Source organism: Pan paniscus, chromosome 1 (assembly GCF_029289425.2).
Source record: "Pan paniscus chromosome 1, NHGRI_mPanPan1-v2.0_pri, whole genome shotgun sequence".
NCBI lineage: Eukaryota > Metazoa > Chordata > Mammalia > Primates > Hominidae > Pan > Pan paniscus.
Genome location: NC_073249.2, coordinates 135,991,856 through 136,013,479, shown reverse-complemented (window position 1 = coordinate 136,013,479; position 21,624 = coordinate 135,991,856). Strand labels below are relative to the sequence as shown.

The window sequence follows — 21,624 nt, the reverse complement described above, 5'->3', positions numbered from 1 at the left end:
CTTTTAATCTCACAGCTAGATGGGGCAAGAACTTGTCAGCCAGTATTCTCAGAACTGGGAGGGAAAAAGAGACTGGGAATAACTCTCAGATCAACATGCAGATTTTTATTTAATTCTCCCTGTTTTCCAGTATGATGCCCTTACCCTGAACTATGCCTACTGTTCTCAAGTACAGAGATCCTCAGGTTGAATGTCAAAGAAGAAAACTTGGATGAGGCAAGAGATCCATTCCTGAAACCATGAGTGTTGCTTACTAGTTATACAGACTTTTAGACAATTCCTTCAGAGGTCCCTGCAGCCACCAATTCCTGAAGCATTCCAGGGCCCTATAGCACCAGTTCTAGACTAATTCTAGGCCTTCTCCACTGACAGCAGAAGGTTCAGCTTTCTCTCATCTACAAATAAATGGAGGTAGGGCTATTCCCAAGAACTCTGGAGCCATACACAGGAATAAAAAAGCAACTACTTAAGCAAGCAATTCAGAGCAGCGTTTTCAGAAAAGCTTCCTATACCACTAGTTCATCAGGATAATCAGAAAACAGTTGATAGTTCTGCTGTCATTCCTTCTCACCCATACTATCATACAGAAACCCCATTTTTCAGAGATGTAGATGAAATCTCTAGGTCCCAGTGATAGTAGGGAGCAACCCACTGTATTTTGCTTTAGCTGATCTGCCTCATCAGATAACTTGGACAAAGTCAAATATACCTCCCGATTTTACCACATTCCCAAAAACCTCACTATTAACGTCTTTACTTGCTGCAGTTAAATGGTAATAATTGCGCAGATGAAGGTGATACATGAATAACCAAAGTTGAAAAGCACAGTAGAAAGACAAAAAATTGACAGCAGGAATAACAGAAGGCTGTGTACCCAAAGCTGGAAAGGACTTCATCAGTACTGACCATCAGAATTAAAAGAAAAGGCTGGTCTCAGCAGCTCACACCTGTAATCACAGCACTTTGGGAGGCCAAAAGGACTGCTTGAGCCCAAGAGTTCAAGACCAGCCTGGGCAACAAAGTGCGACCCCATCTCTACAAAATAATAATCATAATAGAAAAAAAAGAACGGCTTATGAGAGCTTGGGCAATACCTGTTGGAAAGGAGCGAAGGGGAAAGACTTAGTGCCAGCAGAGAACTACTACATACTAAATCCTAAAAGCTTAATATTTCCAAGTTAAGCCTATATTAACTGTGAGAATGTTTAAAATGTAAATGTTATACTAAAACGTGGTATCTTAAAACTCTAAAACTATTAGTTCCCAAGCTTCTGTTCTATTTCCTAACTCTTAAAAAAAAAAAAAGAGGATTTAAAAAACTGTATTACTTCTATTTTTCCTGTTTTTCTAATTCTTCTATTTTAAAAATGACCTTTACCCATAATAAAACAATGTACACTCAATTTAGGAATTATTAAAAACTCTACATTTTAAGAACATTATTTTCCTATAAAAGCAGAGTATTCCCAAATGTTCCTAAATTTTAAAACAAGTATCTATTTAAAAACAAATATAAATATGTAGTCCACATTGTTAATTTTTATTATTTCCTGTTTTCCTGCCAGCTCCAATACAAATTATAATGTCTCTTAAGCCATGGCTAAAATACAGAATTTTAACTCAAAATTCAGCATACAAGTACAAGCTCTTCTTACCAGTTACCTTAAATATTTTTTACTTAGGAAAACACCATTATAGCATAACTTTATTGGTTTTCAAAGTAAACTTAACAGAAAAAAAAGGCCAAGCCAGTTTTTTTAAGAAAAAGGCATACCTCAATTAGTGCTAGTAAGTCATATGCAAACTCTATCTCCATTTATTTTGAATACCAGAAGATAGTAAAATTCTTTCATTCTTATTTTAGCTCTGCACTACAAACTGAGGAGCCACAATATTTGATTTGACTTATTTAAAACTATGCATCCTTACTCTTAATATACCCTTCCCACTCACAAAGATAATAATCACCAACTGGCCTTCCTCACTTCAATCTCCCTCCAATCACGCTGTATCTGGCTGCTAATCATATGTCTTCATGTAATTCTATTCAATGATCTTCAGTAGAACTCCTTATTTCCAATTTCTAATCCAAACTTCTTTAGATCCCTCCAGCTCATGCCACAATCTTATTACTTTTTATTATATGCATTTAAAATAGACTCTAACCAAGGAAAACGCTTGCATTCCACAATTCTCATGTCTGTGCCTTTTTTTTTTTTTTTTTTTTTTTTTTTTTCTGAGACGCAGTCTCACTCTGTTGCCCAGGCTGAGTGCAGTGGCACAATCTCAGCTCACCACAACTTCTACCTCCCAGGTTCAAGTGATTCTCCTGCCTCAGCTTCCCGAATAGCTGGGATTGCAGGCACCCACCATCACGCTTGGCTAATTTTTTTTTTTTTTTTTTTTTTTGTATTTTTAGTAAAGACTGGGTTTCACCATGTTGGCGAGGCTGGTCTCAAACTCCTGACCTCAGGTGCTCCACGTGCCTCAGCATCCCACAATATCTGTGCTTTTTTAACATGCTCTTCCCCCTAGCTGTTATCTCCTTCCCTTTCCACCAACCTATACACACCACTTCTTCAAAATCTAGGTAAAAAATTATTTTTGTCAAAAAGCTTTATTAATCTTATTACAGATCATTCATTTTATTTTGTCAGCTCAGTAATTTAAATGTTTCATAGTTAAGTACTCTTCAAGCTATATCTTAGATCATGAGCTCTTTGGAGTAGAAGCCACATCCTGTGCTCTATGTATATGCAACCCTACCCCTAGTGGAGCATTAGCTGAATTTTGTATGACAACTAACCCAGTTAAATAAAAGTTATGAAAATTGGGGGAAATACAACCAGACAAACAAGACTTTTCTGAATACAAAAAAACTGAAATCTCCCAAAACTAAATTCAAACATAACATTCATTTTTGTCAAAACAACATGTAAACATAGAACACAAACTTGAGTGTATTTTTTTCTACATAGTCAGTTCTGAAAACTATAATTAAGAACATTCTAATTGTTTTATGTTAGTGATTTTCTAAATCTAGCCCCCAAAAGCTGTTATGTGTAAAGTTTTAATATTTTGGAGATAATAATCATATACTTTTTTCAATGTCTAATTTAACCAATTTGCTTTAGCCTTCTATACTTCACAAAAGCTACAATAAGAAAAGTTGACAGGTGAGATTTTATTATTTCTTCAAGACAAATACTGAAATCCCTGGAGCAAGAGTATATTAAATGAACTTATTACAAATTCCAAAAGACAAAACTTCTTTATATAGAGTAAATATTTTCATTTATAAACTCGAGCATTCACAATCCAAATGTTAATGAGAAAGTCTTTTCATACCCATTTCTGCGCAATTTACATATTCATTCTTCAAAACCAGATATACTAGAATGTGAAGATATATTTTTTATTATATACGTTTAACAACTTTATTATAATACCCATTTCAGAAAAAATTCTTTATCTGCAAAGCACCAATTTAATACTGCTATACTACAATAAGGTTTCTACTGCTCAGTATTTACGAAAAATAATGCTACAACTATTAATTCCATTTGGGGGAAAAAAACTGATTCAAGCACTAAAAGTAAAAATCATGATCAACAATTCTATTTCAGTTTTCCATTTATAAAGTCTCCTACATGGGCTTTAACCATTCACACTTGTAAGCAACTGTCCATAAGGTAACATTCTAGTTATATTCTACTTTTCTGTTGAACAGGTAGATGCCTACCTATAAAAAAAGTACACCTATTTATTCCTACCTCTAAAATTACAATCAGAAATACCCAAATACCTTAATAAGCAACCTAAAATGCCTAATAGCTAACTGACATAATGCCTGGAAGCTACCATCAAAGAGGCTCCAAAAACCATCTATATAAGGAGGCAATCCACAACTTCCTCCACCTACTTCCTGGCTATATGCCTAGAGAATACTGTAATGACAGCAAGCCAGGCTACTATGTTATCGGTGGAGGCAAATTCAAATCTCTGCATTCTAAACAAAATATCAAGTCATAAAACTAACCTCTAAAGGATTACTATTAATGAACACTAAGAAGCACCTCTCTGATTTTGTCACTGGGGGGAAAAAAAGGGCCATAGTACCAAATATCACCTGATTTACCTCCCAATTCATAACAATACCAAACAAGGACAGAAGAAAAGAGAGATGGATTCAAGCATCAATTCTCACTACCCTTGGGAGGGAGGACAAATATGCCATAAGAAGTTTAGAAACAAAAACTCCAGCCCGGGCAACATGGTAAAACCCTATCTCTACTACCAAAAGAAAAAAAAAAAATCAGCCAGGCATGATGGCATGCACCTGTAGTTCCAGGTACTCAGGAAGCTGAAGTGGGAGGATCGCTTGAGCCTGGGAGGTGAAGGCTGCAGTGAGCTGAGATTGCGCCAATGCACTCCAGCTAGGATGACAGACTGAGACCCTGTCTCAAAAGAAAAGAAAAGGAAGGAAAAGAAAAAGAAACAAGCAAAAACTAATTTATGGTGATAGAGGTTAGAGGTTAAAATAGTGGTTACTTCTGTAGGGAGAAATTAATAGGAGGGAGCACAAGGCACCTTTAATCAGTGAAGAAAAATATTCTACATCTCTATCTGGGTATTTCATTTAAAATAGGCTCTAATCACGGAAAATGCTTGCATTCCACAATTCTCATGTCTGTGCTTTTTTCACATCCTCTTCTCCCCAGGTGTAACCCAGTACCTCCCACTACCTGGGAGTTACCTAGGTATACTTATATGTATAAATTCACTGAGTTGTACTTAAGATTTGTGCACTTCACTGTATGTTATACCTAAAAAAAAATACTTAAAAACAAGTAACCAATTAATAGCTAAATCTAAAAACCTTTTCTCAATTCTCATCCTTCTTTATCTCCATCATATTATTAATCATAGAACATCAATATTCCCTAAATGAAACACTTTCCCTTTTGAAGATCCACAAGGCTTTGTTAGGATGTTTTTTCCAGCATTTTCTGTAGTGTCATATTAATTCTCTCTAAATATTAATTCCATATTTATCTTTTTTCTTTTGTTTTTTGGAGACTGAGTCTCACTCTGTCGCCCAGGTGGGGATGCAGTGGCATGATCTTGGCTTACTGCAACCTCCGCCTCTCAAGTTTAAGCAATTCTCCTGCCTCAGCCTCCCAAGTAGGTGGCATTATAGGTGCACGCCACCATGCCCGGCTAATTTTTGTATTTTCAGTAGAGACGGGATATTTCATCATATTGGCCAAGCTGGTCTCAAACTCCTGACCTCAGGCGATCTGCCCACCTCAGCCTCCCATAGTGCTGGGATTACAGGCGTGAGCCAATGCACCCAGTTAATTCAGTATTTATCAAGTGCTCATGTATGAGACACGAATTAGGCACCCTCCAATATATATTCCCAATCTCTCTCTCTCTCTCTCACACACACACACACACACACACACACACACACACACACACACACCCCAACCCACATTCCCTAAACTGGATTCAAGCCACTCTATTACCTGGTATCAAACTGTATTTGCTGTTTTAATTCCTATCACTTCTTTATGGGAATATTCTTCTCAAGCATTTTCTGTTCTCAGCCATCCTTTACGGTTCAGTTCAATTTCTATGTTATTCTTTCCCTATACACCATAGGACTTACTGTCTGTAATTGTACTGTCCAATACAGTAACCTCATGTGGCTACTGAATACCTGAAGTCTGGCTAGTCTGAATTGAGATGTGCTTTAAGTATGTAATACTAACAGATTTTGAAGACTTAACACGGTTAAAAAAAGAAAAAATGTAAAATAGTTCAATCATGTTTATATGATGAAATAATAGTATTTAGATACTGGGTTAAATAAAAATCCATTAATAAAATTTCAACTATTTATTTTATTTTTTGATGTGGCTATAGAAAATCTAAAATTGCATTTGTGGCTCAACTTATATTTCTATTGAGCAGTGCTGACCTATACAATCTATTTATAAATGCCCACAAATTACCTTTTTCTTCTTCTTCTTCTTAAACTGATAAATACAAATTGTATATATTTATGGTGTACAACACATTTTGAAATACATATAAATTATGCAATGGTTAAATCTAGCTAATTAACACATGCATTACCTCACATAGTTATATTTTGTGGTGTGAACACTTAAAATGTACTCTCCTAGCAACTTTCAAGTATGCAATATTAACTATAGTTACTATGCCCCACAAATTATCTCTTAACATATAATGTCATCTTCCCGATGAGTGCCAGAATTCAACATTAAGCTTTTTTCTTTTATGAATTAAATATTATATTAGGAATTACTAATAGTAACTAGATAAGTTTTAAGTGCCATTTGATTTTAATATCCCTTTAAGATTTTTAACAAGGAAGTGTAAGGCATTTCAAAGTGTTCAAATATAAAAAAAAAGTTGTTTTCAGATAGCTATAAATTATACAATTTGTCATCTATATTTTACTTATATACAATTCTAAGTCAAATGTCCCACCAGCAAGGATAGATAGCATGATTAAACCTGTAGCAATCCAAATCCCATAAAGTATTCGTTCTGATTAAGCCTGATTTTTTTCATCTTAGTCACTCAGTAAAGGGCAGCATCCATTTTGGTCAACATCATTGTACCAATGTCCAGCAGCCAAGACAAAGAGCCTTTATATGGTGGTATGAATAGACAATGAGAGCAATACGACACCACTTGAAATAAGGGGAGGGAGAAAAATGTTTTTATAATGCTAAGTTTTAAAACTAGGAGATGAAACTTACAAATTGTGTAACAACTAGGTAAAAGGATATATATGTAAGAAGAACAGGAAGGTAGAACAGAAAGGTCTCCTCTCTAGACCTTCTCAAGATATACCTAGGTTCAAACTTGGCTACTCCATTATTAAGTGGATGTGTTTCCTCACATGTAAAGTGGGAATATATACATCACAGGATTATTAAAAGAATATAATAGACGCTTAATTAATGTCATCTGTCTTTAATACTAATAATTATATAATGGTAATAAGATTATGGGTGACTTCCCCTCCCTCAGTTTCCAAATTGCTGTATTTTTCAAGCATAAATGAAAAACTTACAATTTCATACTAGTACCCCTCCTCAAATGAACCTAAAATTATTTTTACTAGCTGTCTTTGACAAATTTGCTTATAAGCTTAAAATCCGTGTTTGTGCTAGGAGGAGGTTGGTGGTAGAAAGAAAATTAAAGAGGGGGAACTGATAACTTTAACACCATACCAGCACAGACATATACAAAACAAAATGTGGAGAGGAAAACAGCAAAAGGAAATGCTGTTTGGGAAATTCCCAACTCAGACTATCCAATGAAAAGATTATATTCCACCCTCCTCAATCTAGCTACCTACCAGCCACTCCTCACTCTCATCTTGGGTTTATACGTACATTACAAATACGCATAGCCACTCACCTTCTTCTCTCTACTAATGGTCACCACATGGCCTCACAGTCAAAAATTGAAAGGAGAGTGAAGAAATTCAGCATGTTATAACAAAGACAAACCAATGCACTGGCTGGGAAATAACTTCATTAAAATGTACTCATTCCCAAGTGTATCTACTCATCTGCTGACAGTGCTGGGAATGCATTCCTGAAATATTTAACCTGGTTATAAGATTCTGCTGCTAGAATCAGAGAAGGCACACTTTGATGCCTACCTCTCACTTCCTCTATAACAACCTTGTCTTTATCAGCATGGCTTAAAATGGGACATTAGCAAAAGTATACAACTGCAAATCACTCACAGGTGAAAATCTCAAGTTAATGTAGAAAGAATAATTAAACAATGGTAATAATAACTATTATTACTCTAACAGGTAACACTTACTTTACTCAGCATTGTATGCCAGAAAGCTAAGGACTTTACATGAATTATGTAATATCAACCCTAAACCTCTTTGAAGATGGTAATTACTAATTCCACTTGCCTAGTGCTCACACAGCTAAATCTGAACCCTGTCAATTTTACTTCAAGGCTTACACTTTTAAACTTTATCATATCCTGCCTCTTTATATATGCATAATTACAATTGCAATTGTGATTCTATGTGTGTGTGTGTCTGTGTGTAAAGTATTTGGTGAGTCAGTAGTAAACAAAAGGCAATTAATTCCAACTCTGTGAAGCCTTTTACCCACTTTCACAAACCAACAATAAATTGGGAATTACCCCTCTCCTCCCCAATAAATGGTGCTCTGAAAGTACTAGTTTTACAGTCATACATCACTTAAGCATGGATGTACATTCTGAGAGATGCATTCTTAGGCAATTTGGTCACTGTGCAAACATCACAAAGTGTACTCAAACAAACCTAGATGGTAGAGCCTACTTACACACCTAGGCTACTTGGTATAGCCTATTGTTCCTAGGCTACAACATGCTCCTGTAAAGCATGTTATTGTACTGAATACCACACAAAATTGTAACATAACTGTTTAGTATTTGTGTATCTAAACATAGAACATAAAATACAGTAAAAATACAGTATTATAATCTTATGGGACCACCATCGTAAATGCAGTCCACTATTGACCAAAGAACATCATTATGCTGCACATGACTGTATTTAATATCTTCCTCAAGAAACTAATGAAAGAGATACTTTTAAGTAAAATATTAATCTTTTCAAAAAATTAGATAAAATAATTGATAGACTACAGGTAAACATGCTTTGTAAAGTGTAAAGAATTTTAATCAACATTTTATTAGGTATTTTTAATTTTCAGTTGTCTATTTGGCTCAAAATATACTTATGTTTCTAGAGTTTGTACAAAGTCTTTTTTGTTTGAGACAGGGTCTCACTCTGTCACCCAGGCTAGAGTGCAGTGGCACGGCATCTCTGCTCACTGAAGCCTCTGCCTCCTGGGTTCAAGTGATTCTCCTGCCTCGGCCTCCCAAGTAGCTGGGACTACAGGCACGTGCCACCATGCCCAGCTAATTTTTGTATTTTTGGTAGAGACAGGGTTTCATCATGTTGACCAGGCTGGTCTCAAACTCCTGACCTCAAGTGATCCACCCACCTCGGCCTCCCAAAGTGCTGGGATTACAGGTGTGAGCCTCCACACCCGGCCTATATAAACTCTTTTAAAAGCTGTATTTTCAACTTAAAAAAAAGATATACATACCAAAAGGATTAACACATAAAATCTGCCTTCATCACTCTAACCCAGCTTCAATTCTACCAAAATCTAGGCTAACAGAATTAAGTTTCAAGGAACAAATCATTTTATCTTTATTTTTACTTACAAAATCTCAGTTCAAAGGATTCCAAATGAAATGGGAAGACCACAGCTAGCAGACAGAAGAGGTAGGGCCAAGATTAGTAGGAGAGGGGAAAGAAAATCTCTCAGAAACGCTAATCTTAATCCAGTCTCACTTTCTCCCAACCAAGAGAAGTGTGCACTGCTGCTACTTCTGCCCTGGCAGGCTCCTCCTCCTCTTACTCTTGAAATCCTCTGCTTTTTTCCTCCTGGAAAGTTACTCTCACAGGGCTGTTTTTCTTCCTAACATCTCTCAATTGTCAAAGGATTTCTTATCTTGAAAGTAAAAGAATAAAAATATACTAACTTTCCATAATCACATAAGAGTTCCCAGGAAGTTCAAAAAGGATAGTAACTCCTGCCAGGTGCGGTGGCTCACGCCTGTAATCCCAGCACTTTGGGAGGCCAAGGCGGGTGAATCACCTGAGGTCAGGAGTTCGAGACCAGCCTGGCCAACATGATGAAACCCCATCTCTACTAAAAATACAAACATTAGCCAGGTGTGGTGGCCGGCGCCCGTAATCCCAGCTACTTGAGAGGCTGAGACAGGAGAATCACTTGAACCTGAGAGGCGGAGGTTGCAGTGAGCCAAGATTGCACCACTGCACCCGCGCCTGGGAAACAGACCGAGACTCCGTCCCCCAACCAAAAAGAAAGAAAGGATAGTAACTCCATGGTTCAACTTGGCAGATCTGCAAAAAAAATTATAATGCAGCAACTAAGGCCTTAGAGACAAGAAAACACCTTTTTCATGGAAACTTCCTCTCCCTGAAGAAAGATAGAATTTAATTTAGAGTCTTACTACCCTCTGGGTCTCCTGTGATCTTCATGTTTGTTTCTTAACGGGAAGAGGAGAAATCTTTTAGCCAACCAGCAGGGTGAGCTAGTGCTAGCATCAGTTCCATGATTCTCAAATCTCCCAAAACTCAGTGGTGTAAACGGCTTGCACTATTAACAGCAGCTATTTATTTCCCTCTAATAAACCTGAATCAAAAACACCACTTCTAGAACTGCTTCAGTTAATGCTATACCTGACAACTTTACTCAATATTTACAGATTCTCCATATACGAAATAGACATTCTCTCTACCAGAAAGATTAATAAGTGTAAATAAAAGCTCATTTGAATATGTATCCATACTATTACAGTATCCACTCTTCATTCTCGTTTTATTTTACAAGGTTACTAATTTAAAACATTTAGAAAACAGTTTAAAAAATGGCTAAAACAAGTGCTCTATAAAATCAGGGTTAGATAACTCAACATGCCAATTTCTCCATTTGCTGCAAGCTACAATCGTCTTAAGACCTGACTGAAAAGCCTTCCCAAGAATAAGACTCACTTTTCCTTCCAGAATCACATCTTGAGAAAATGGTCTAAATAAGTAACACTAAAAAACAGTATTTAGGATGACAGAAAAAAAATGGACCTGACCTTTCTCTAGATTGCAGACATCCCACCACTTCTATTCTCTTTGAAACTTTCTTTTCTCCTCCTGCTACCCATTAACAGTCTCAATTCAACCAAAACACTCTTATAACTTGAATGACAAACTAAAACTGGAAAATGTTTAAGGTTGGCAGGTGACAGACCACTTTATAACTACAAATAACCTGAAAGTGACTCTAATTTTCACAAAATGAAAGTGTAAGTAAATCCACTCACATAATGTTGAAAATTATAAAACAGCTTATCAACTTACAAAAATCAGTAATTTAAAAGCACCTTATATGACCCATAAAAACTTTTAAAACCTTAAAACAATTTAACTTTTTGCTAAATCTGACATTCAAAGAAGTTAAAGATCACTATAGGGTCCCACCATAAATGACTGTCACTACTTGTTCAATTTCCTAACAGACCTTAGAGGTACCACTCAGTAGAAGTAGTAGTCTTAAAAAGTTGTTTTAAAGAAAGGGAACATTCTGAGTGGCACATTCGTTTATCCAACCAAAACACTATTACAAAATGAAAGACACCATTATTTTCAGCATTGATCTCATTTCTTTTCCTACATAGTAACTGGCAATAACAGCAGTTATTTCAAACTTTCAAAGAAATTTATCAAGTCCCTGGTTGTTGTTTTTTAATTTTTCAATTTCTGGGTCAAGACTGCATTTGGAAAACCTTAAAATTCAAAAGCAACATTGCTCTGAAACTATCTGATATTTCTGTATTTTGTACCTGATTTTGTTTCACTGAAAGTCACTTTAAAAACCAAGTTACCACAGAATATGAAAGTTTTTTTGTTTTTTTGTTTTGAGATGTAGTCTCGCTGGGTCACCAGACTGGAGTGCAGTGGCACGATCTCAGCTCACTGCAACCTCTGCCTTCCGGGTTCAAGTGATTCTCCTGCCTCAGCCTCCCGAGTAGCTGGGACTATAGGCACCACCACGCCCAGGAAATTTTTACATTTTTAGTAGAGACGGGGTTTCACCATGTTAGCCAGGATGGTCTCGATCTCTTGACCTCGTGATCTGCTCGCCTCAGCCTCCCAAAGTGCTGGGATTACAGGCGTGAGCCACCGTGCCAGGCCAATATGAAAGTTTTTAACTTATTGTCACAGAAGTTCTCATGAACCTAACAATATTTAATTAACAAGTATTCTCAATAACATTCCCTTGTTTTTTTAACCATTAGTTGTAGATATTCACCTTCTCATCCCAGCAATATGACAAATACAAACAGCAATGGGTAGAGGCTGAAAGGCAATTTTCCATTATGCCACTAACTTAATCATCTCTGGTCCTCAATATATTGTAAAAGAGGAGGGTAAGAGCAGTTGTTCTTTGATATTTCTTCCACTGTAAAACTTTATGATCCAGGAATACATTTGCTAATGTTAATGCATTTCCTATTCATTAATACAAGACTGTTCTGTATTAGAAGCTAAAAAAAGAGAAAATATATATCTGAAAAGAACAAGGAAATGAAAGTTAACTAATGTTGAAAAATTCAAATTTCAGTTTGAACACAGAGATCTACACAGTGATCTAATGTGTTTAAATATCCCTCCAACCAAGGAATTCTGTTAATTGCCAACACAAAACATTAGGTGTTTCAAAATTTTGTACTTCATGAGTTAATACCAACACAAAGTATGATATAATTGCAGTATAACTTTAATTTGCTAGAAATTGTAAGACTTTTAAAAGCAATACATACCACTGCATTAATACTAATCAAGCTTTATGCTTCACCAATTAAAATGTCTAGGCTAGATTACAGCCTTATTATAAAAACGAGGTTTTTCTTAGCAAGCCTACCAAAATGCAAGATTACTGCCATCAAGTTCCCTAGATACTTACACATGCCACTGAAGGCAAACAGCCAGGTTTCCTTTCTTTGAGAAACTTTGTCTATTTTTTGAAATGTTTTCCTTCTCATGGGACCAAAAAATGTTTACAACTAAAGCAAACTACTGCAGGGAGGGAATACACAATTAAAACAAATCTACCATCCAGATGCAACAAGCGTGGAATTAGTCAGGACTGGACAGGATAGTCGGCGGTGTTGTGATACTTCTGTTGAAATTATTAACAAGACAAAACCATCATTCGCCCCCAATTATGTTTATCCCCTCGTTGAGTTTGATGATCACACAAAATCTGAAGTCTAAATATAAACGTTTTTATATTCAAAGTCAATATTCAAGAAAACTTTTCCACTAATGTTGCTAAACCATAGATGGATCCCAACAAGAGTTGTCTGTAGAAGTCTCGTAACAAGTAACCTTTAGCTCCACCACCTAAGTTTCCAATCACTGAGAAGAGTCTGGGACAACTCATCTTCAGGTTCACGGGAGAAGTGGAGCACACCTGCTTTCCTCTGGCAGAGTAACTTCCCAGGGACACAAAGGCCAGAGAATCAGACCTGGAGAGGCAAAAAGCTTTAGCTGGACACCCACCAAGCCCCTGGCAACCCAAACACTTCGAGCGATTTACCTCTTGCTGTTACTTCCCAGGCACCTAGCCGCATAAGATCTTGCAGGACGGGGGGAGGAGAGGGCTATGCGGTCCTGTCCCAAATAAGGGGAGGGGTGTAGACAGTTAATGCCAGAGCCAGCGTTTCTGGCCACAACCGAGCAGCCTCAACGAGAGGGGTTGGTGACTGCTCTCGGCCCGCCCCGTTACTCAGTGCATTGCAATGGCGACCGCCAGGCTCCCCAAGCCGCCTGATCTCGGCCCCTTCCCCCTACTGCTCACTGGCTGCTCGGCTTCATGTGACTAAACAAAACCCCCAAGTCTAGTGCCCAGCTCAGCCCCTTTGTGTCCGCTACCGGATCCTCCGACGCCGCAGCGGAAAGCCCCCCCCCCATCCCCCCGCCGAGTCCCGCCCCGCGGCGGCGGCCGCCGCTCACCTCAGGCTCCGTGGCCCCCAGCGACCGCCGCGGCCGCCGCCTCCCCGAACCCGGGGCCCGGGCTCCTTGTGTAGCACCAACTCCGCCTCCTTGGCCGCCGCCGCCATCTTAGCCTGTGCGGCAAAATGCGTCCTTTTGGATGGCTGGGACCCAGCCTAGGGCGTAGCTCCCCGGGCCCGAGAGCCGGAGGCCGGGTCCCCCAAGTTCTTCCGCCACCCTCAGTCCCGCCGCTGCCACAGCCCAGAGGCCCGAAACCCACTCGGGTCCCAGCGAATCTGACCAAATAACCCCTGAAACTCACAGTTTGGTGCCGTGTGCGTCAAACCGGGGCGACGTTGGGAGCGCGCGGCGTCCCCGCGTCACACGCCGCTCTGTACGCTACTCGGCTCCAGCGGCCCCCCTCCGCTCCCCGCTTTTCGCCTCCAGCCCCGGTTCCCACGGCGCAGGCGCGCTGCTTTCCCGCCTCTGCCGGGCTGCGGGCCGCGGGGGTGGCCAGCGAGGAGCTCCCGGGAAGCTTCGCGCTGGTGGAGCGTCTGGGCCAATTAGACAAACGGGGGCAGCGGAAACAGTGCACCACTGTTCTCGGGTGCCAGAAACCAAACAAGGTCACCTCCCCCAGCGCTGACCTAATCACTCCCAAGGAGGTTCCCGCCCCAAAGTAGGCACGCTCCAAATATGGTGGTGCCCAAACTCTGCAAGACCCAAGCACTAGGCATGCCTAGGCCCTTTAAGGTGGAACAGGCCCAGGTTTGAGTTCCACGATCACGAGCGTGCAAAAATCTCTGTTATTTTCCTCTTGTTGAGGAAAACAGCAATATTTGCCAATCACAACTGTGGAGTAATGGCAGAGGGAAGGTTTTAGGATCTTAAGGGGGCAGATTGTTGGGAGTTGCTTGATGGCCAGGCAAAGCATCAAGTGTGACATCTCAGTTACCCGGACAGCCTGCCCTGAAAGGTGGCCGAGGTTTGCTCCAGTTTGACTCTCTGAGGATACTCTCTCCCTGCATTACTGAAAGTGTCGTGGTTCTACGAATTAAAGTTATATAAGAAGCATGTGAGATGCTGGTTAACCCTTCAGAGAATCAGTCCCGAGAGGGTTCTGGAAATTTTCATTTTTAACAAGACTTCACCACAGGATCCTGGGGGCAGAGAAACACTGAGTGGGCTATTCTTTTGGTTTTCGACTGAGCCAACGAGAAACTGCTAACATGTTTAAGATTAACCAAGAGTTCTTGAGAAATCTACTGGTCCCGCCTTAATTATTTGGCTTCTCTGAACCTCTGTTTACTCATTTAAAAATTTAAAAATAAAAAAGTTTTCCTTAGTTGTACAGCTGTCATTACTGTCAAACCCTCAAGATGTTATTGACATTCGGAAGAATATACCATAACTGCATTTATTTGACAAGAATGAGAAACATTCTTTTTCCTATAGAATGATGCCTTCAGCAACAGCAAACGTAGATTCCAAACAACAAATATTTGACTAAACACATTAATTGCTTCATTACTTAATAGCTAACACTTTTGAGTGCTTACTGTGTACCAGGCATTGTTCTAACTTGCTCGATTTCATTGTAACCCAATGAGACAAAGAGAAGTAAGGTGATTTTCTCGAAGTCATACAGTTCTTTGGGCTCTTTAAAATGCAAATCTCCTGTCTTCATTTACACAAATGTGTAAACAATAAAATATAAATACGTATATATTTGCAGTCAATGGGGGAGGGGTGCCCTTTGGATCATTTCGTTTGCAGAATCCATTAAAATTGGACATTCTCAGTTTACTATTGGACTTACTACAAAATATTATGCACTATGGAAATTCTTACATTATATCACTGTAAAAGCAGTTACTAAGAAAATAACTGTTATTAATGTATACCACTGACTAATGTGCAGACAAATCACACAAGCAAATAGAATCATTCAGAACTCAGCCATGATCAGAAACTTGTCTCACTAATGAAGCTGTTTTTTACACTAGAACTCAGCAACTGAAGTGTAATACTGTGGAAGTCATAATAGCAGTAAAAGTAATCATAGTAATTATAATAGTAGAAGTAGTAATAGTTGATGAAACGCTGTACAAAATGGATCTCAAAAGCTTCTATGAATGGCAGAAAATATAATGACAGACAGCTTGAATAAGGTAATGCGAAAAGAAAAAAAAATACATGTGAGTTCTCTGTCTAGCCGCAGATGTGGGTCTCTGTTCTGCAGGATGGGGTTTGTAAAAGTTATTAAGAATAAGGCCTACTTTAAGAGATATCAAGTGAAATTTAGAAGACGACGAGAGGGTAAAACTGATTACTATGCTCAGAAACACTTGGTGATACAGGATAAAAATGAATACAACACACCCAAATACAGGATGATAGTTTGTGGAACAGAGATATCATTTGTCAGATTGCTTATGCCTGTATAGAGGGGGATATAATAGTCTGCACAGCATATGTACACGAACTGCCAAAATATGGTGTGAAGGTTGACCTGACAAATTATGCTGCAGCGTATTGTACTGACCTGCTGCTGGACCGCAGACTTCTCAATAGGTTTGACATGGACAAGATCTATGAAAGCCAAGTGGAGGCAACTGGCGATGACTACAATGTGGTAAGCATTGATGGTCAGCCAGGTGCCTTTACCTGCAATTAGGATGCAGGCCTTGCCAGAACTACTACTGGCAGTAAAGTTTTTGGCACTCTGAAGGGAGCTGTGCATGGAGGCTTGTCTGTCCCTCACAGTACTAAATGATTCCCTGGTTATGATTCTGAAAGCAAGAAATTTAATGCAGAAGTACACAGGAAGCACATCATGGGCCACAATGTTGCAGATTATATGTGCTACTTAATGGAAGAAGATGAAGATGATTACAAGAAACAGTTCTCTCAATACATGAAGAACAGTGTAACTCCAGACATGATGGAAGAGATGTGTAAGAAAGCTCATGCTGCTATACGAGAGAGTCCAGTCTGTGAAAAGAAGCCCAAGAAAGAAGTTAAAAAGAAAAGTGGAACCGACCCAAAATGTCCCTTGCTCAGAAGAAAGATTGGGTAGCTCAAAAGAAGGCAAGCTTCCTCAGAGCTCAGGAGCAGGCTGCTGAGAGCTAAACCAAACAATTTTCTATGAGGATTTTTCAGATAAAGACAATAAACTTATGGACAGAAAAAAACATACAGGCAACTGAAAAAATCCAAAGACAAGTTATGTGGCTCAGTGCCAAAATATTTAAGGAAATCACAGTTGAGAATGAAAGTCAAGATGTGGAAAACAGTTTGGGAGAAAATTCATAACACATTGTGAATAAAATGATGCTCCAATGAATACACCTGGTAAATGTTTTAAAGAAATAAAAAGCAAGATGCTGCTACTGGTTTTTGTTGCTGTTGTTGTTTTTAAACTTTTATTTTAGGTTCAGGAGTACATATGCAGGTTTGCTATATAGGTAAACTCATGTCACTGGGGTTTTGCACAGATTATCTCATGACTCAGATACTTAGCCTGGTACCCAGTAGTTATTTTTTTCTGATCCTCTCCCTCCTCCCACCATCCACCCTCAGGTGGGCCCTAGTGTGTGTTGTTCCCTCCCTTGTGTCCCTGTGTTCTCATCATTTTGCTCCCACTTATAAGTGAGAACATGCAGCCTTTGGTTTTCTATTCCTGAATTAGTTTGCTAAGAATAATGGCCTCCAGCTCCATCCAAGTTCCTGCAAAGGACATGATCTCATTCTTTTTATGGCTGCATAGTATTCCATGGTATATATATACCACATTTTCTTTATCCAGTCTACCACTAATGGGCATTTAGGTTAATTCCAAGTCTTGGCTATTGTGAGGGATACTTCAGTGAGCATACACATGCATGTGTCTTTATGGTAGAATGATTTATATTCCTTTGGGTATATACCTAGTAATAGGATTGCTGGGTTAAATGGTAGTTCTGTTTTCAACTCTTTGAGAAATTGCCACACTGCTTTTCACAACAGTTGAACCAATTTACACTCCCAACAGCATATTAGTGTTCTCTTTTCTCTGCAACCTCACCAGCATGTTATTTTTTGACTTTTTAATAATGTGGCTACTGTTAATATGTTAAAATCTGACCATATTAACACAGTGTATGAATCTATTAGTGATTACCAGATTATCAGTGAATGGAATTACCTGATAAAAAACATAAAGTGGCCGGGCACGGTGGCTCATGCCTGTAATCCCAGCACTTTGGGAGGCCGAGGTGGGCAGATCACGAGGTCAGGAGATCGAGACCACCCTGGCTAACACGGTGAAACCCTGTCTCTACTAAAAATACAAGAAATTAGCCGGGCGTGGTGGCGGACGCCTGTAGTCCCAGCTACTTGGGAGGCTGAGGCAGGAGAATGGCGTGAACCCGGGAGGCGGAGCTTGCAGTGAGCCGAGATCGCGCCCCTGTACTCCAGCCTGGGTGACAGAGCAAGACTGCGTCTCAAAAATAAATAAATAAATAAATAAATAAATAAATAAATAAATAAAAGTAAGTTGTGGTCTCAAATGACTTGCTCAAAAAGAAAATGCAGTTCAGTGTTGGATAAAAACAAATAATTCTCCTCATTCCAATGCTTTATAATTCCAAGCAAAAAGAAAGAAATGAAACATTAATCTACTAGTAATAAAGTCAAATCAAGTTTGGATTTTGCTCAGTATCCCACTAGTTCTGGATCAACCTCTTAATACCAAAACTGTAAAGCAAGTCACTCTTGTGGAACTGCAAATAGTTCAGTATGTTTGTTCATTGGAGTGGGGGTAGGGAGGATGTGTGGAGTAGAAAGAGAGATGATGTAAACAGAAACCAAGTTTTGTATTTATTTTTGTTCCACGCTGACCTGAGCACAGAGCTTTACACATAGCAGGTATGCGATAAATAATTCCGTTCAGTTCAACCAACATTCGTTGATTGTTTACTCTATGCAAGGTACTGCACTAGGCACTGTCAGAAAAAAATGAAGAAGACAGTTCCTTGAAGCTATTCAATAAATACTGTTGAATGAATGCAGTGCTTTTATACTTCAAAGAAAGAGCTAGACAAAAAGGTACAATCAACTCTCAATTTACCAGGGAATGGAGGACATAAGGAATAGATAATAAAGTTCTCCAAATCTCAGTTAAAAACAAAGGCTCATAAAACATAGTACAAAATAGATTTAGTATACACATATTTAATGAAAATTATATCTAATATTCAGAAACACATTTGCTATTCTACTCAGCATATCATTATGCATGCCCCCTGGAGGATGTGAAGGTAAATAGAACACACTCAGCTCTCAAATATTTTGTGGTGGAATGGATCAAAAGTTGCATGTTCATGTGCATGTGCAACTTGCGTGTTAAAGTTGACAAAGAAAGAGATCAGCTCATTGTTCAATTGGTGCTTCACCTAGTGATGATAATGCTGTGGTATCATTTTCCTCTGGAGTTTGGCTCTTAGCTTTGCAGGTTGAGAATCAGTTGAACCAGAGTTGATCAAGCGCAGATTGATGAAATGCGTAAGAGATTAATAAGTAAATCAAATGCTGATATATTAATTTACAGTAAAATTTTTGACTGCCAATCATAATGGAATACCTAAGCAGACTGGTCAGCACATTCCCTCTCTGTAGAGAAGGATGCTAGGAACACCAATTTACTTGCTTGATGAGCATAGAATTAGATGAATATGATCTCAGCAGATGGTATCATGAAACTTTGATAGCAAATTGCACTCTGCCATGATGATGTACCTGTCAAGGGAACTTGGACGGTTTAGTCTGCTTTCACCAGGACAATAACTCTTTTAAGAGTTAAAATCTTTCTTTTAAGATATATAACATACAAACCACAAGAAGATGAAGTATTTATAATCCATATTTCATCAATTCTATGACTTTTAAAAAAAATGTTGTAACATTTCAAATTGTGTCTTACAATCATAATTTGTAATTACCAGTTTTTTCTTTCGTAGGGGTTCATAAAATAAGGGCACACCTTTCAGTGGTATCTTAGAATCTAATGGAATATGATAATTGCATGACTTTTTTTAAACTCCCTTACTTCTGTTTTGGTAAATTGACTTTCATCAACTTAGTAGTTGCCCCACTACATCAGTACTTACACAGCCTAAGTTCAAAAACTATGTCAAGCTTTATTTTCCTCAATTCATATTCTGATCAGGCTGTCGTAATTGAGCTAAGTTCCCAAGGGATACAGGACACTGGAGGATAGTTCATCCACAGATGTATTCTTAGCTTCTAAAGTAACCCAGACTTGGCTGTGTGCAGTGGCTCACGCCTGTAATCCCAGCACTATGGGAGGCCGAGGCGGACAGATCACCTGAGGTCAGGAGTTCGAGACCAGCCTGGACAACATGGTGAAACCCTTTCTCTACTAAAATACAAAAATTAGCCAGGTGTGGTAGCAGGCGCCTGTAATCCCAGCTACTCAGGAGGCTGAGGCAGGAGACTCACTTGAACCCGGAAGGTGGAGGTTGCAATGAGCTGAGATTGCACCACTGTACTCCAGCCTGGGCAACAGAGTGAGACTCCATCTCAAAAAATAAAAAATAAAGTAACCCAGATTTCACTGGGTTTTGTCATCCCTTTTTACTGCAGGACCCTTAAAATGCCTGCAAAGTCTCTTAAGGGGGCATTTGTACTTAGGAACAGGTCCTATTAGCTACCTCATTCCCTCTCTGATTTGGCAAGCCATCTGCTGTGGCTACTGATGAGCCTTCTGCTGGAAACAACTGCATTCCACATGGCAGCACCATTTTATTGCCAGGCACCAATATGGCCATAGCTAACAATCTAGAATATATATGGTACTAAGTAAGCCATTATTGGAGTCTCTAGTCTAAGCTTTTACTTTTATGGACTGTTTTCTAAATGTGTCACTTAATATGTGTTGGGCTTTATAATAGTCACTGTAGAGACTACAGAGAAAAATCTACAGGGTCACTATGTACAGTTGTGGAGTTTGTACACAGTACAAAGATGCCAAGTAGGTGAATGGAGGCTGAAACTCAACCTGTTCCTTACTCACCAGCTCATGCCCCCTAGTGCAGGGCTGAATCCATCTGCAAGAAAGAGTGCCATTTTCTTCTGGCAAGGATACTTCTTATGAAGCAATCCTTGACCCCATGAGTCTGTAACAGCCTGTTTCTAATTCTTCTGCATAGAGAGTTACCTTCCCAATCCCTCTGCCCAGAGAGAGTCTTTCTCTAATCCCTCTTCCCTACTTCACACAGAGGGAATTGATATGCTACTGGGCCCTAATTACTCAGTCTCTATCTTCAAGGAGCTTACAGTCTAATGGGGGAAGATAAAGAAAAAAAACCATTGTGACACATGTGATAAGGATGGGCTAGAAATAGGCATCCAGTAGGACCTTGGGAACACCAAGAGGGAGTCCTAACCCAGTCTAGTGGACCAGGGAAGGCTTCTGGACGATGCCTTCTCTGCCTAGAATCATCTTCCCACTCCTTCACCTGGGCTAATTCCTACTCATTCTTCAAGTTTCAGTTAAATATCCCTTTGATTAAGTTCCTTAGTTTTGGATAGCTAATATCAACAATCCTTTGACCAATTTTATAGGTTACCCAAATGTAGGCCAATTTGTGATTATCTATTTACATATACATATATGTAGATTATATATGTATATATAATTTATATTTAAATGCATATATTTGTATATACATATATATAATCTACATGTATGCATATATAGATAATCACAATATATGCATATATAAATGCAAATATATATACATATAAGACCTGTGTGTATATAATATACATATAAATTATGTATATACAAATATTTATGTATGTATATTTATATATAAATATAATATACATAAGTATGTGTACATATATTTACATATATGCTTTCCTTCTTGGCATATGCCTGCCTGTACATTCATTTTTTTATTTTTTAT

General features: G+C 38.6%; 1 protein-coding gene and 1 pseudogene across 19 annotated transcripts in view; one reads left to right on the top strand and one right to left on the bottom strand.

Annotated features, from left to right (window-relative positions):
- The window catches only part of ZNF644 (zinc finger protein 644), a 113,090-nt gene extending 98,763 nt beyond the window's left edge, over positions 1-14,327 (bottom strand). For 3 of the 19 annotated variants that reach the window (XM_034930845.3, XM_055116252.2, XM_034930892.3), the window contains exons 1-2: positions 13,974-14,269; positions 12,621-13,185 (exon numbers count right to left, since the gene is read on the bottom strand). The gene's annotated coding sequence lies outside the window, so the exon portion shown is untranslated. Of the gene's footprint in view, positions 1-11,966; positions 12,225-12,620; positions 13,186-13,256; positions 13,487-13,672 lie in introns of those variants that run through there. The other 16 variants (XM_063606970.1, XM_063606996.1, XM_055116250.2 and 13 more) reach the window with 13 other exon arrangements.
- Positions 14,328-15,559: 1,232 nt separating this feature from the next.
- Positions 15,560-16,831, top strand: LOC100973462 (large ribosomal subunit protein uL18-like; annotated as a pseudogene).
- The last annotated feature ends 4,793 nt before the right edge of the window (positions 16,832-21,624 follow it).